We start from the raw sequence: 15,779 nt of genomic DNA, 5'->3' as shown, positions 1-15,779 counted from the left end.
AAAAATACAAAAAGTTAGCCAGGTATGGTGTCACGTGCCTGTAATCCCGCTACTTGGGAGGTTGAGGCAGGATTGCTTGAACCCAGGAGGTAGAGGTTGCAGTGAGCCAAGATCGTGTCACTGTGATCCAGCCTGGGTGACAGAGCAAGACTCTGTCTCAAAAAACAAACAAACAAACAAAACAAACAAAAAACAAAAGTAACACTTGCCTTAAACAATGATAGTGGTCCCATTTACCATCACTGTCTAACATCAAATTTTCAGTCACAGACTCTGTGATACTGTAAATCCTAGGAAATATTTGGCGTATTGGACTGAGAAAAATCAGAAAACAATGAGATTAAAGAAGATACTGAGCTTTTATAGTCGCCATACAGTTCCTCCATTCACTTCCACCATGTCAGAGGCTTTTGGACTTCTCAATTAAGATTCAGGGGCTACGATTAACATTAGCATCTAATAGTCTAACACTGTGATTCCAAAATTATGTGCAAGGCACTCTGGAGTAATACAGTGAACTCACCAGGAATGCTGTAAGATATTTTAAAATTTCAAGATAAACACAACAATACTCATTATTTATCAGACACTGTATTAACTACTAGTCAAGCTGTTTCTTAATTTCAACACTCCAGGGGGTTACATTCAAGGGGTCACAGGTATGTGAAGTTGGGTTCTCAGTAAAGCAAGTGTCCTCAAAAGTCCTTGTGGAACAGGTACTAAGGATCGCAATATTCAATCCGATTCCAAGGTTTGAGAAGCTGCACAGTGCCCAACACATATGCACTCCCCATTAGTAAGTAATTCACATGTAATTTAAGGATATTTAAATTTAAAACATGTAAAACATTTTTTTTGTTTTAATTTATGTTGTCAGGACATAAACACTTATTAAGTTGTTTGGCCTTAACTATAAAAATCAGAATTCTTAGTATTTGTTTGTTGGCCTAGAAGTGTGATGAAAAAAAAAATTGAGCTGTTATGGCACTAAGAACTGAAAATTTTGGAAAGATATTTCTGTTCTAAATACTTTTCTAGAAAAAAAAATATATATGTATTTATATATATATACTATATATATATATATATATATATATATATATCCCTGTAAATCGAATCACTTCCCAAATCAAACCTGAAACCTGAAGGAGAATTTGGGTATGCAATGTACCAATCAATTTATTGCTTACATCTTAACGTTCATTTTGTCTCCTTTACTCTTCAGTATCTTCCAGCTTTTGCTACATTTATACCCAGAAGATTATAGTCATTGCAGCTTTTCTATGTTTTGGTTCTCTGAGTTTAGGTATAAGGTAATGAAGTAAGTAAGACCTGGCATAACAATGTCCCTATTGTGGTGCCACGATTAAGCCTCACTGGAAAGGATCCAAAGATGACTTTCTTTACGTTGACTTCCCTCTGTGGTGAATGGTGTTATTTTGTGTTTCTTGTTAATTCCTTTTATTGTAAATGTTAGACAAACAAAATAATATTTTAAAACAATGTTTCTAAAGTTCTAAAACAATTTAACTCAGTTAAAAGCTTAACCCATTTAAAAGCTTAATATCACCTGAAAGTTTCTCAAATACTAAGAATATAAATGTTTAAATAGCACTGTTACCTACAATAAAAAAATCTACACACACACACACAGACACACAAACACACACACCGCACATATATAATTAGAGACATTATCTGATATTACTGATACTGAAAGTCTAGTAAAACTATGTAAAAAAAGTTGCTGCAAAAACCCTATGTAAAACTGAATAGAGAAAGTGTTGTCAACTCAAGAAAATGGTTCATTTTCTTATTCCTTAATTTGGGCTTGTATAGTCTGTCCTCATTTCTTCTTTCATTCTTCACTTTGGAAATCTTCAAAATAAACCAGCTAAACATCTCCAAGTTTATATATGTATAGAAGATTTCTGGAAATTTTTCCTAACCCCAAATTGAGACAAAGCAAACAAAAACAGTGTCATACTCTTAACAAACAGTAACACATTATTTTCAAATCAGTTCCAGAAAGAATATAGTTCTTAACCTGAACTAGGGATTAGACAATATATATTTCTATATGGGTTAAACTAGAACATCATAGTTGATGTGTGAATGCATCTGTGTGTGTGTGTCTGTGATCAAGGTATGCAATTTTCAGTATATTATAGTGTATTTAGTACTATTTCCTTTATATTCTCAAAGCATCTTGTACTGGCACAGCTTTTTGTGATAATATTTTCTGTTTAGTTCATCACATTGATCTGAAGGTTCTAGATAAACAAACTATTATATTAGAAGAAAATTTAAAATTCCTATTTAAAAATTCCAAAGTTTAGACTGTCTGAAAGAAAAAGAAAAAAAAAAAAAAAAAAAAGGATTTTTGACCTTACTATGATAAAAATAATGAAAAAGTCCACAAAACTTTTTTGCAAAGAACATCTCTTATAATTGTATTATATGCCTTGAGATGCTTTCTTTGTTTTCTAATTATATAATAGTTAATTATCTCATAGCTTCTATGACTGAATGTATGAAACAAAATTGTTTAAATTTCATAATCATTGATTTCATAACCACTTTGTGATTTTTTTCTCCCTTTGATTTACTAAACATTTACCTCTTCCTTGTTTTGTTTGTATGTTTTATTTTATACCTATACTTACTTGTAGGACAATATTTGTTTGTTCAGAGTGAGGGTTCTTTAATCTTTGGTTTCGATTATTTCAAGTACCTGTTAAACAAATTTTACTGTAATGTGTAAATAAGTAATGACTGAATTACCTATTACTGATTGTTAGAATAAGCCAAAGATGCATGTAAAAGAATCATTGTCAGCCATAAGCAAATAAAAGAGGAATCAATATTTACAATTACATTTGATCTCTGATCACCAAATTAAATTATATGGTAGTCAAAAGACATCATTTTTCTTGCCTGAAAATTAATCGTTTATAATTTGAGGACAACGCTATGTCTAATTTGAGGAAGAAGACAAGTTAGCTAGGATGAAAGTGATCTCAGGCTAAGTGCCTAAAATGTTAATCACAATCTTATAGTAAAAGGAAAATGAGAGCTATTAATTATGCCTATCAAACAATGAAACAACACAACAATAACAGAATATGATGTTGATTTTTGGTATAGTAATAACTCAACAGAGCATTGCCAAGATTACATACAAGCAAAGTGTCTTCAAACATAGATTAATAATCTCATCAAAATAATTTATATTGAAAGAGTTTATTTTATAAAACAAATACACACATGTATTAGGATTAGAAACTGATAAATTACTTGGTGCTTACATGGTATATGTTGTTATTCTATACAACAAATAAAATAGTAGAAGGGACTAACGTAATTGTTCATCTTTAGCTCTGGAGCTGAAGCAAAAGTAGTCACTGATGGAAGTCAAAGTCAAGTCTAGCAGCCTAAGGAACTGGGACACTGTGACATGTTCAAATCAAGAAATCACAAGAAAGCTATGTCTGCTAATTCTGAGAGAGGTAAATAACTATTTGCAGGTGATTACTAATGTAATGGCAACATTATAATGTATAGTCATCCCTTGATACACACCAAAGATTGGTTCCAGGATCTCTGCCATTCCCATATGCCCACGTGTCCAACATTCTCCCACAGTCCTCCCTGCAGAACCCTGCTATATAAGAAGACTGCCTTCAGTATAAGCAGGTTTTGCATCCTGAGAATACTGTATCTGTTTGGAAAAAAAAATATTCTAATATAAGTGAACCCACCCAGTTTAAACTCATGTTGTTAAAGGGTCAACTGTATATAACTAACAGGACTCAAAGCATTACAATTACTTTACACTATATTTGTTTTGAGAGTCATTGATACAGCAGAGACCCAATCATTATTTGCATTCCAAGGTCTTGGAGTGATCATGTCTAGAAATAACATCGTATGTAGTGTGGACATAGATGATCCAAAGTTTGCCCTAACGAACCGTCCTGTAGAGTGCTTCCTCTCCAATCACATCAGCCCAAGGACAGTGTATTAGAATTATTCAGAGAAACAGAACAAATAGGAGAATACATGCATTTATCTATCTATCTATCTATTGAGGTTTATTTAAGAGACTGACTCACATAATTATTGAGGCTGACGACTCCCAAGATATGCAGTTGGCAAGGTGAAGATTCAGGAGAACCAATGGTGTATGTTCAAAAGTCTGGGAACCAGGACAGCAGATGTTATAGTTCTAGTCCAAGTGTGAAGGCCTGAAAAACAGGACAGATAATACTACAGTTCCAGTCCAAACACCTTCAGGTTCCAGGACCAATAAGGGCAGACGTTTCAGTTCAAGTCCAAAGGCAGAAAAATAAATATCCCAGCTCAAGGTAGTCAGGCAAGAGGAAATTACCTCCCACTTGTGGGAATGTCAAGCTTTTTTTTCTATTAGGTCTTCAACTGATTGGGTGAGACCCACAACAGGAGACACAACAATCTGCTTTACTCAGTCTACCAATTCATCTTATCCAAAAATGCCCTCTCAGACAAATCTAGAATATTTGCCCAAATGTCCGGGCACCCCATGGCCCAGTCAAGTGGACACATGAAATCAACCGTCACAGAAACCCTTAGCTGCTCCTTACTGCTAAGAGTGCTTACTGCTTGCTTCTGCTTGCCTGACCTCCAAGTCATCATATTGCCTGTGCCTGCTAAACCAAGGAATGTTCAGACACTACAGAGAATTCCCAAGTTCCAAACTCTCATCATGCCCAGTTTTCTCAGGGCTGGCTAGAATATACATTCATCATGCTCAGTTATTAATAACTCTTAGTGGTTGATAACATTTACCTTTCAGTAGAAACCTTATTTTATTTTTTAGAAAGATGGAACAAACATGGACGTTCCCATTGAAGGGAGCCTCAAGGAAATGGCAGGGAAGCATACTCTTGGTATCCCATCAAACGTCATACAAACCCTACCATGTGGGCGGGTCTGTCACCTTCTCTGTACCAAGGCTGACCAGACATTTACTTATTAACACCTTGGAAATGAGCATGTATGAAATGCACTTGCACAGTTTGTGACTTTTAATGCAAATGAAGTAATGGTCAGGATGGCAGTGATTTGAAATACAGTAGAACAGATTGTTTCCTTGTTTATAGGAAACTAGAAGTGGAGTATAAAATGCACTTTGTAAATGTACCAGAGAGAACCATAAAACTGAATAAGTGCATTGACTAAAATACAACACAAGGTGATAAGTTTAGGTTGGCCCTAAATAATAGACAACCATAAAAGATAATTAGGTTTGAACACATAATCTAAAGAGAAAAGAGTAAAACCTTTTTACAAAAATATGCAAAAATCTGAAAAGAATTTAGCTAAGCTCAGATGTCATTATTTTTAAAGGTATTCATTTAAAGATAAAGCACAACTTGTCTTTCTACATATAAAAAATTGTGTCATGTTATTACTGTCATCTCCACAGTTTTTCCAATTGATTGCTTTAAAAATAATGTAATGATCTTGCATTGCGAAGATTTTTCAAACATTTTATTATAAAAATTTTCACACATACAGAAAAGTTGAAGTATACAAAAAGCATCTGCATACCCACACCTAGATTCTACAATCACTCTTTTTTTTTTGACATTTGCTTTATTATCACATTATACATTCCTGCCAATCCATCTGACTTAAAATATTTTTTTCAAAGCAGGACAGTGATATCCATATACGTTACCCCTAAACACTCTATCAGAATAAAAATATTTGTATTTTCTCTTGTAACTTAAATATATATGTTGCTAAGGGATAAAAATATATAACAAAATAGATGTCTTACTGTGCACTAAATCTGTTGGACACTAGTTACTTATACATTGGAGTTTAGTGCTTATGAGGCTATCATCTTAGTTTTAATCTCCCTGAGGGTCCATTAGTTATTTTGTTTTCCATAGGTACATATTAAACCCCTAATAACATTTAGTCATACTGAAACTTAATGTACTTCCAACAGGGGTGTAACATGCTAAAGACACAAATCTTAAATAATAGACAAATCAGGGAACAGGTCCAACTGATGGTGTTAATTAAAGACATTTTACAAATGATTCACTTATACATTTAGATACTATAAAACAAACCTATTATTTAAAAAATATATAATAAACAATAATTTATTTACCTTTTAGAGATGTCATACTTACCTATATTCATGTTTTATTTTAGTTATATATTTATTTCTAATGGGGGTTAGCTCTTCAACAGAGTATAAATTATAAAATGTCTAATATTGCCAGAGATAATATTTGCATTTATCATACAGCAGCAAGTAATGAGCCCTTGACATCTCATAAAATTGTGGCACCTCAGTAAACGACAATTAAATGCTGAGCTCTTGCGAATATGAATGAACAATATGACTTATGTCACACTTACACAATTCCTTTTATTTTAGCTGATGTGCTTCTAAGTCCAAATGTGCACTGGCTTATCCAGTTGTTTTTATTTTTCTTCTGATAATTGTTAGCTTTATCACCTATTTGTTACGTGTGTGTGTGTGTGTGTGTGTGTGTGTATATGCTTAGAAATGTAGACAAAATAATATTTTAATTTATCTTGCATTATGCTGTAATATAAGTGATTTTTTTTTTAGATGAAGTCTCGCTCTGTCACCCAGGCTAGGGTGCAGTGGCAAGATCTCGGCTCACTGCATCCTCCACCTTCAGGGTTCAAGCAATTCTCCGGCCTCAGCCTTCTGAGTAACTGGGACTACAGGCACGCACCACCACACCTGGCTAATTTTTGTATTTTTAGTAGAGACAGGGTTTCACCACATTGACTAGGATGGTCTCTATCTCCTGACCTCTTGATCCACCACCTCAGCCTCCCAAAATGCTGGTATTACAGGCGTGAGCCAGTGTGCCTGGCCACAAGTGATTCTTAAGATAATAAAGCAATCTCCAACTTCAATGTATTGCATAGAATTATAGAGTTTGATTCTTCCAACTTAAAGGAATAATTGAATTTTCCAGAGTATAAAGTTATAAAAATCACATTTCAGAAAAATAATATCTCTTTAAGACCTATGGTGTTAACTATATTTTAGTTTGGTATTGAAAAATTTTAAGAATTTTACTAATTTATGAGCAAATTTCAACCCCTTATGAGTTGCTTACATTTTCCACCCAAGTCATCACCTATAAGCCATTTATATTCATGAAATATAGAGGACACACAAAGAAAGAGAGCTGGCACAGATTAAAAAGTAATCTTTTTAACAAGCTCTTTATGAAGTAAATCAACCAGTTTACCAAAAACACCACAAAATACCATTAGCATAAGAGACAGTAAGAAGAAAATAGTTATATCAGCAAATATCTTAGCCTACAGACACTTTATGGAAATCACCACAAGAAAAATAACACAAAAAGTAATGGTTCTAAACATGCTTTGTTTGGAATAATGATGCCATTAACACTTGGCACTACAGTGCCCAAATGGAAGTGTGTTTGCATAATGGTTTACTTTACTCTTTATAAAGATAAACACAGAAGGTCACTGTGCAGAGGCTGACATGCTTCGGGAATAAACGGCACTTTGAAATACAGAATGTCTCACTGTTTCTGGCACAAACCTCCCTTTTTAGTCTGATTAAAAAAAAATAGACCTAGGGTTTTATTCTATTTCTTATTTTTATAATAACAATATTTCATCCTTATTTGCTGAGATGGATAAAGAAAGTCAATACTAAAAATGTGGCAGTTAACAAATAAATTATGTTAACAATATCAAATATGGTAACAATTTTGATATCAACATTAAAATATCAGCACAGTGCAATAAAAATAACTTGTATGAAAGATTCTGGTTGTATTCAAAATATTAACCAAAATATTTTTGTTTCTCCAAGTGAGACTAAATTCCTGAAAAGATGCTTTTATAAGTTGACAATTTGGTACACTTAAACAGCTCCCCATTGTACATTTTATGCGCCTTTTCTTCATAATTTGACCCTTGCCTACACTTTATGTATACTGTCTAAAATGTGCTCACTATAATACTCTGATGTCTGAGTTTTTTGTACCATGTGACAATATGATCTTATATTTCTCTTGTGACTTGTATTTTACAAGGCTTGTAAGTAAATAAACTGCATTAATTTATGCTGTACATACATCAACATTGTTTGGGGAGAACAAAGCAAAACAAAACAAGCCAACAAAGGCTCTGCTGGGCGGAGATGTAGCTCCTCTCAACAACCCCCAGCAGTCCTCACATTTTCACTTCAGTCCCCCAAAGCACACTGATTTGTATCATCAGAATTTTTTCTGTTCCACTAAGATCAGAAACTCAATTTCTGGCCCTTTCTACAAATTCCTCATAGTGACTTATTTCTCCCCTTCTCACCGAGTGTGTCTATAGTGTCTACCTGCTTTGCTACCCACATCACCGTCTTTACTATCACCTCAGCTACTGGCAGGACCCAACACCTGTAGTTCCTTAACCCCCTTCGTCTGTTTTTTCCTCTTACTTACCTTAGACCCTGATATTCTCTTATTTTGACAATGACTGGCTGCACTTTCAGCTAAAATTTTGTAACAAGTATAAACACATAAATCAAATGGCAGTGAGGGTAGAGAAGGGTGTTAAATTGCAGTTTCCAGGCCATCATCTTCAAATATTTCATTGCAGCAAGTCAAAGAGGGGTGATAAGGAATCTGGATTAATCATGAAAGCACTCCAGGTGGTAGGACAGAATCTACCCCTTTTTAACAGTCATTGAGTTTAAAATCGGTTCCCAAATCTAGAGTGCCAGACTCAGATTTTCCTCTAACTTTAGTCCTCATCTGTCTTTATTACCTAATTCATTAACCATTACATTATTTTCTATCTTCTGTCACTTCCGTCCCCTGGTCATATACAAACCACATGTGTACTATGAATGTGTTTTGATACAACTGATTTGGTAGGCAATGGGGAGCCATGTGTTGTTTTGTAAACCAGAAAGACAAACTTTTCAAGTGGTCAAGGTTCTTCTCAGTATTATCAGAAAATTTATTATGGCTTTATCTCTAACTAGGCTTCTAATTTGTGAATAAAACGTTGTCTTATTCTCACTTAATCATCATATTGCTGAACTCCACTCCAGTTATGAGTGAGAACATAGTGACAGAATGTAAATGATTTGATGTAGCTGCAGAGCTATTCACTTTGACAGCAGGCCATCTAATACCAGTGCGCATTCTTTCCTTCACACTGTCCTGCAGATGGTAGGATTTCAGTGACCATTACATAACTGGAGGAAGGAAGCAAGAAAGATAGGAAAGAAGGAAGTGAACGAAGAGAGAATGACCAACTAGTGTTCAAGAAACACAACCCATAAGTTCTACAGTAACTACTCCAGAGATGATATATCTATCACATCTCTCCACAAACTATATCACTTGTGGATAAAAACTGAACTGTTATTTTATTGAACTGAAAATAGTAATATTGAAAATAATATATATCTCAATTCAACTTTGATAAAATTGAATTTTCAAGCCTAACAGGATAATGTCAAACTATTTATTGATCTGATAAAAAAAACAAAAAGGTAAGGCATTATATAAAATAAGGAAATATGTATATTTTTTTACCATTGAAGTGTGAACAAAATTGATATGGTTAAGAGATGGATGAACATGCAGTCAGAGTGACAGAGATTACTATCAACACCAGCATGAAAGTATAGCACTGGGAAGATAATGGATCTGATCAAGATACAGAAAAAAAATAAAGAGGTCAATAAATACATGAATAAGATCTGAGTCAGGCAGAATGAGTAAAAATAAAAACTATAAAGAACAAGAGAGACAGAGTCATAGTGAAAGAGAGAGAGAAACTGAAACCGAGATTTCCACGATGGAAAAAGAATTAGCCAGAAGGCAGCTGTAGGCAAATGGGGGCGACGCAGTGTGCCTGACTCTCTGCCTGTAGAAACACGCATCATCATTCTAATGAGAACCTTGGGGAACAAGAAAACATCATAGCAGCACAGGAGGTAATGGGACCCTCCTAAACAGGACTGGTGGGACTGCACCTGGTGTTCAGACCCGGCATCTCGTTATCTAAAAGGTGCAGGGAAGCTGGAAGGAGTTCAGAGACATGATGGAAAAATGATTAAGATACAAAGAAAGATGATTTCTGATGGAAGATTAAAGCACTAAAGAAGCTCAACTTGGATGAGCAACAAGTTGACGGGCAAAGTATCTCTCTACAAACCAGCAAAATATATCAAAATTCTGGAGGAAAAAAGTATTATTAAATTTGGTACTAGGAGAAGAGGTTTATGAAGAATAATTGCAATGAAGCAGAAAAGAAGTCAACCCTAAAATTAGGAAGTGAAGTATAAAAATGCAAGCAATGACTACTTGCATGTATGGAGGAGGGGAATGGACAACATCAGTTGGACAATGTAAATAAAATACAGGCAACTTGACCACACAGAGGGTGACCGTGATTCTGGAAGACAAAACAATCAACATAAAATAAGGAAATATCAGAATTATATTAATAATACAAACTCAATTTTCAAAAGGACGAAAAATTTTAGCTTTATCTTCCATGTTTTCTTGTTACACTAGCCTTCACCTGAAATAATAAATTAATTCAGTAATTTCCAGAAGGGAACTAAATAAAATCGAATAATTGGTCATTTTAACACGGCTTACAGTGATTCTTTGTGTTGATTTGCAAATTAATATTTTAAAATATTGAAATGTGAATAAATCACTCATATAATTAGCAATGGGGGTAAATATAAAATATATAAATAACATATAGATAGATATGGAAATAAATCATAAATATTTTATAATGTTTTAATCATTAAATTATTCCTCCCTCCCCTGCTGTAACTTTGCGGGGTATGAAAAACCCAGATACCCATGGCCTCTGGAGGGGCAAAGAAGACAGGGCTGGAACTGAGGATGGCTGCAGGTTGAGTAGGCAGGGAGACTTGCAAGAAGCAGGAAGAGAGGAAAACAACTATCATTCATGTAGGAGTGAGGTGGCTCTTCACAGAAGGAAGCAAACCATTCTCAGGTGGGACTTATTTATCCATAATAACACAGGCTGTTGCATGTACATAGAGGTCAATCTGTATTTTTTTCTATGAATCACTCTGTAATACCCATCATAGGAAGAAAGTGAACTACCCACACAGGTATTATTTTTGGATTATGATATTTGAGTTAGCAAAACAGGTATGTCATCCACCATCTCGCAACTTAAATATTCACAATGTTGCATACAAATATATTTTTATTAAAACTCAAAGTGAAGATTTCTGCATTTTAAGAAACATCTGATGCACAATAGAAAACTCTGAAGAAATGAAATTCTCACTCTAGTCAGACTGTCCATTTGTTTGCGTTTTATGCATTTGCTTGTCTGACACTCATCTCTGTGCTTTGAGAGTCAATGTAATAATAAACTGTACCTGTTTTGCAGCTGTTCCCAATTTGTAAAACGTGTGGTTTTTTTTTTTTTTTAATCTCATTTTAATTTCAGCTTTGGAGTTAGATATTGCTCTTCCTCTGTTTCACAAGTAACAAAGCAAGAATCAGAGGGGTTTCTAAGCAGCCTAAGTCAAGTAGAAAGAAGGGCTAACAACAACAAAGACCTCATCCTCCAACTGCCCAGCAAGTGATCCTTCCACTGCATTGTAAGTCCTGAGCAATTCATGTACAAAGTCACAGCATCAATAAACACAGAGTTAACAAAACAGTGATTACTGCATAAGACCACACCCTTATCATGAGTTTGTTGGGAAACATAAAAAGTGCAATTATTATGAAAGAAAAATGAAAGAAGCAGGTGAAGTAGATCAAGTAAAAATTAATAACAAAAGTTATTAGCTTAAGTTTCCAGAATGTGTAGCCATTTGTTTTCACAGAATGACCTTTGTTTTCTAAGTATGACATGTCATAGTTGATTAAAATGCAACTCATGCCACAGTGAAAAAAGCCAGAAATTTCAGGTAGGTTTAAGCATTCAGAACAAAAGGACACTCTAAAGATGGGTGGAGTGGAGCAGTAAATGGAAGGAGGAACAATATGGGAAAGGTGTACTGGGAGGGTGAGGAAAACCTGAGGAAGAATGTGGAAAAAGAGTGGAAGCTCTGACAAGTTTCCAGAAACTGAAAACAAGCATATGCACAAAAAGAAACTTGGCAACGTCTTTCCAAATGCACCAAGGAGCAATCTGCAGAACAGAAGGTTCCAGTAGCTGAGAGGAAATACACTTAGCAGAGGCAAACATCATCTTGGAACTGACTGAAAGGAAAATAACATTTAAAATGTTCAGACTCCTTGGAAGACAGAAGTAAAGGAACTGAGTCAGCGATTGAATGTCATAAGGCAGAGGTTTAGAGGCCGAGGACATCCAAGGAGGTGAGCTAAGGAGAAGGAAAGACAAGGATGTGAAGTAAGAATATAAAAGAAGTATACATAAATCCAAAATATACAGTAAGATTAGAAAGTAAAACAGAATACAAAGAAAAGAAAAAAAAAAGGCACTTGGAAAGTGGCCTCTCCATAACAGTGAAGAAAAAAAAAAAAAAAAGGCACATGGAAAGTCGCCTCTCCATGAAAGTGAGCTAACGCTTGTGCAGCAGTGAAGAGCTTAAACTCTAAAATCCAACTGCCTGGGTCCACATTCTATCTTCACAGCTCAGTAGGAGGAAATTGGGGCAAGTTATTTAATCGCTCTATGCCTCAGTTTCTTCACTTGAAAAAGGAAAAGGTATCACCCACCACACAATAAATCAAGAGAATTCAGTAAGAAAATTGTTATAAAGCAAAGAATACAGTGCTTGTCATCAGAGGGAACAGTAAACTATAATCTTAATTTCCAAAGTCTTGAAAGATTTATAATACTTCAAAGATCAGAAATGGAATCTGAACAAAAAAAGGCTATGAAAATGATCAGCATGATGGAAAAAATAAGAAAAAAGGAATCAGTCCAACAGAAAGGATAACAGGACAGTAGGAAATAATTAGGCAATTTAAAGATGATTTTTTTAAAGTAATGAATAAAGTGAAAGATGTTACTTAAAATTTATCTGATCCAAGACAATTTACTATGAAAAATGTAAATTCATGGAAAATGGGCAAAGAAGCCCCTTATTTCTGAAAGACCTAATTCAGAAATCCAGCTTCAATCATTTAAAGTGGCTCCCTTATTCTCATTCCCAGAATTGCTTTCAACCAGCCAAATATTTCAATCCTGATTCAAGTAAATAACCAAGCATTTCATATCTGAATGCTTTTCAGAAACAGTAAGGGAAAGTAATTTTTGCCAATTTTGCAAACATAACTTGAACTGAGTAAAGTTACAGACTTCCATTCTAACAGGAAAAGTTTCAATTTTCATAAGTTAAAAATGTTTATTTTGTAAATGGAAACATCAATAACAACAGTAATAATCATCAATCTTTTTAGAATGTTTGCTATGAAATAAACTCTACACATCTTATTTCAGACTCTTTTGGAAGACTTTTCAAAAATGCTAATTAGTTTGCAATAAAGTTGATGCTCAGAGAAGTGTAGTGAGTGCTTCAGGTCTTACAGTCAGTCAGTATCAGAGCATGGATTTGAATAAAGGTTTATTTGAGCAAAAGTATGTCCTTTTCATAACGTTGCTACCTGGGAGCCTTCAGTGAATAATAACTTGAATAGAGTCACTACGTAATATCATTGTATAATGATACCATCAATCACGGATTTAAACTAGTTATTTAAACTAGTTGTTATTGTTTGTTTGAACTGAAACCTATCTCTCTATCTGTATGTATCTATACATATATTTATTTATCTAAACTCTTATGAACTTGATAACCAAATTTCTTAAAATTAAAGCAGATAGAGAGCATTTTTGAACTGCCACTGTTTAAAAAATATTTTTTTGGAAAGGAAAACTCGATTCCCTTAGTCATTCTAAGTTCTCATAGTCTGAGCATCTCCGCAAGCTGCATTTGATTTTCATGCTTAAAGATGCATGGATTTTTTCATACAACACAGCCTCTAAAGACAAGCTAATTACTTCATCTGGTGCTGAAGTGAAGAAAGTGACTTGACACAATACAGGAAGAAAACTTTCAGTGTTGTAGTTTATTGAAAGACTGAATGTCAGCCACTTTTGTGGCACACAAATTTTGTGTAATACATTTTATATATTACATTAGGATTTGTCTGGATAATGCTGACAATAGTAATTTTTAACTTTAAATATTGACTTTAGAACTTAGAACCTGTATAAAACTCAACTCCATTGTATTTGTAGCTGGTAAATACAATATGGTCTTTTATTCCAGGAAACAATAGGCACTTAAAGATATAAAACATGTATACAAAGAGCTGTAATTTAGTAGAATGAAAGTGCTATACAAGAAATATAGAAGATGAATTAAATAGTAAAAAAAAAAAAAAACTTCTTGAGTGAGATGGATGGGAGATGTAGTAGAATCAAAGAAAATTTCACAGTAGAGAGAAATCATTTAAGCTAGAGTTTGTAAGTAGATAATGTTTCCATAGACACATAAGATATGGCATGAGAAAAGATGTGATGTAATAGTTTCATGTGGCTAAGATAAGCACGGACTAAACTGCAAAGTTAGATTACAACCCAATCATGACAAAGGTATTGTGTTTACAATGGATTCTGCCATCACTTGCAGTAGGCAGTGAATGACACCAGAGGTATCTAAACAAGGCAGTCACTGTATTTGAGTTTACCTTATCAGGCGAAAATAATGCTTCACCCACAGTAGTTTCATCACTTGTGATGTTGCAATATCTGAGTACATATGCATACCATTTCTCAAAAAGTTAGCAATATATTTCTTTAAACCCAATTCAGGTCATTCCCTTTAAATTAAGAAGGACATCAATTATTCCTTACAATTATTCTCATATAAAATAGGAGCAAGTATGTGGTGCAATCTCCATTTATGGAGAAAATGTGTAGTAGAGAAAGCAATCATGCATCTCAAACACTACAAAGTATTTGCAAAAGTCAGCCTTTTACAGAAATATTCAGAAAAGACACTAAAAACATAAGCAAGAGAAAATGCAGATGGGTTCATATGCCTTAAAAGGACATATATTATTCCTAACAAAATTATGTAAATATGTACCTGAGTATATAATGTGCTTCATCGATTTTTTAATAGAGGAAGGTGCCAAGAAGATGGTTAATGGCATAAGCAGGTTTAAAAACCATGAGAATCTGACTTTCTTAGAATGATATTGTTCTTCATTTACTACTATATTTCATATACCTACACACATATACACATTAAAACATACTATATATGCACGTGATACTTAATGTCATTGTTAGTTTTGCTTAAATTATGTATTTTTCTACACGATGTTGACCTTACCAAATAAAGTCTTACTAACAATGACAAAGGTTCTTAAATGCAATATCTTCACTTGATTAGGGCTTATGATAAAATGAGAACAGAAATATGAGTTAGAAAACTAATAAAATAGTTCAGGCAAAAGAACATGAAGGTTTGAATCATGGTGTTGGCAGTGACGATGGAAAGGAGGCAAGTTTTAAGAAAACTTGCTGAAGTAATTGGAAATAAAGAGCAAAGGAAAGTGATAATAATAGTAGCTAACATTTATGAGGTATTACTAAGGACCAGACATTATTCTAAGTTGTGAACACATATTAACTCAATCCACACAGTAATTTATTAAATACTCTTAATACTTCATTTGCAGATGCTGAATCTAAGGCAT

General features: G+C 34.0%; 1 protein-coding gene across 3 annotated transcripts in view; it reads right to left on the bottom strand.

Annotated features, from left to right (window-relative positions):
* The window catches only part of SEMA3D (semaphorin 3D), a 194,601-nt gene that overhangs the window by 157,331 nt on the left and 21,491 nt on the right, over window positions 1–15,779 (bottom strand). Inside the window, exons 2-3 of one of the 3 annotated variants that reach the window (XM_045388679.3) lie at window positions 4,116–4,247; window positions 3,583–3,721 (exon numbers count right to left, since the gene is read on the bottom strand). The exons of 1 other annotated variant lie outside the window; for it this stretch is intronic. The gene's annotated coding sequence lies outside the window, so the exon portion shown is untranslated. The remainder of the gene's footprint in view (window positions 1–3,582; window positions 3,722–4,115; window positions 4,248–15,779) is intronic. One more of the 3 variants, XM_015447834.4, reaches the window with a different exon arrangement.

Source organism: Macaca fascicularis, chromosome 3 (assembly GCF_037993035.2).
Source record: "Macaca fascicularis isolate 582-1 chromosome 3, T2T-MFA8v1.1".
In the NCBI taxonomy this organism is placed as follows: domain Eukaryota; kingdom Metazoa; phylum Chordata; class Mammalia; order Primates; family Cercopithecidae; genus Macaca; species Macaca fascicularis.
This window is presented reverse-complemented; position numbering and strand designations above follow the sequence as displayed.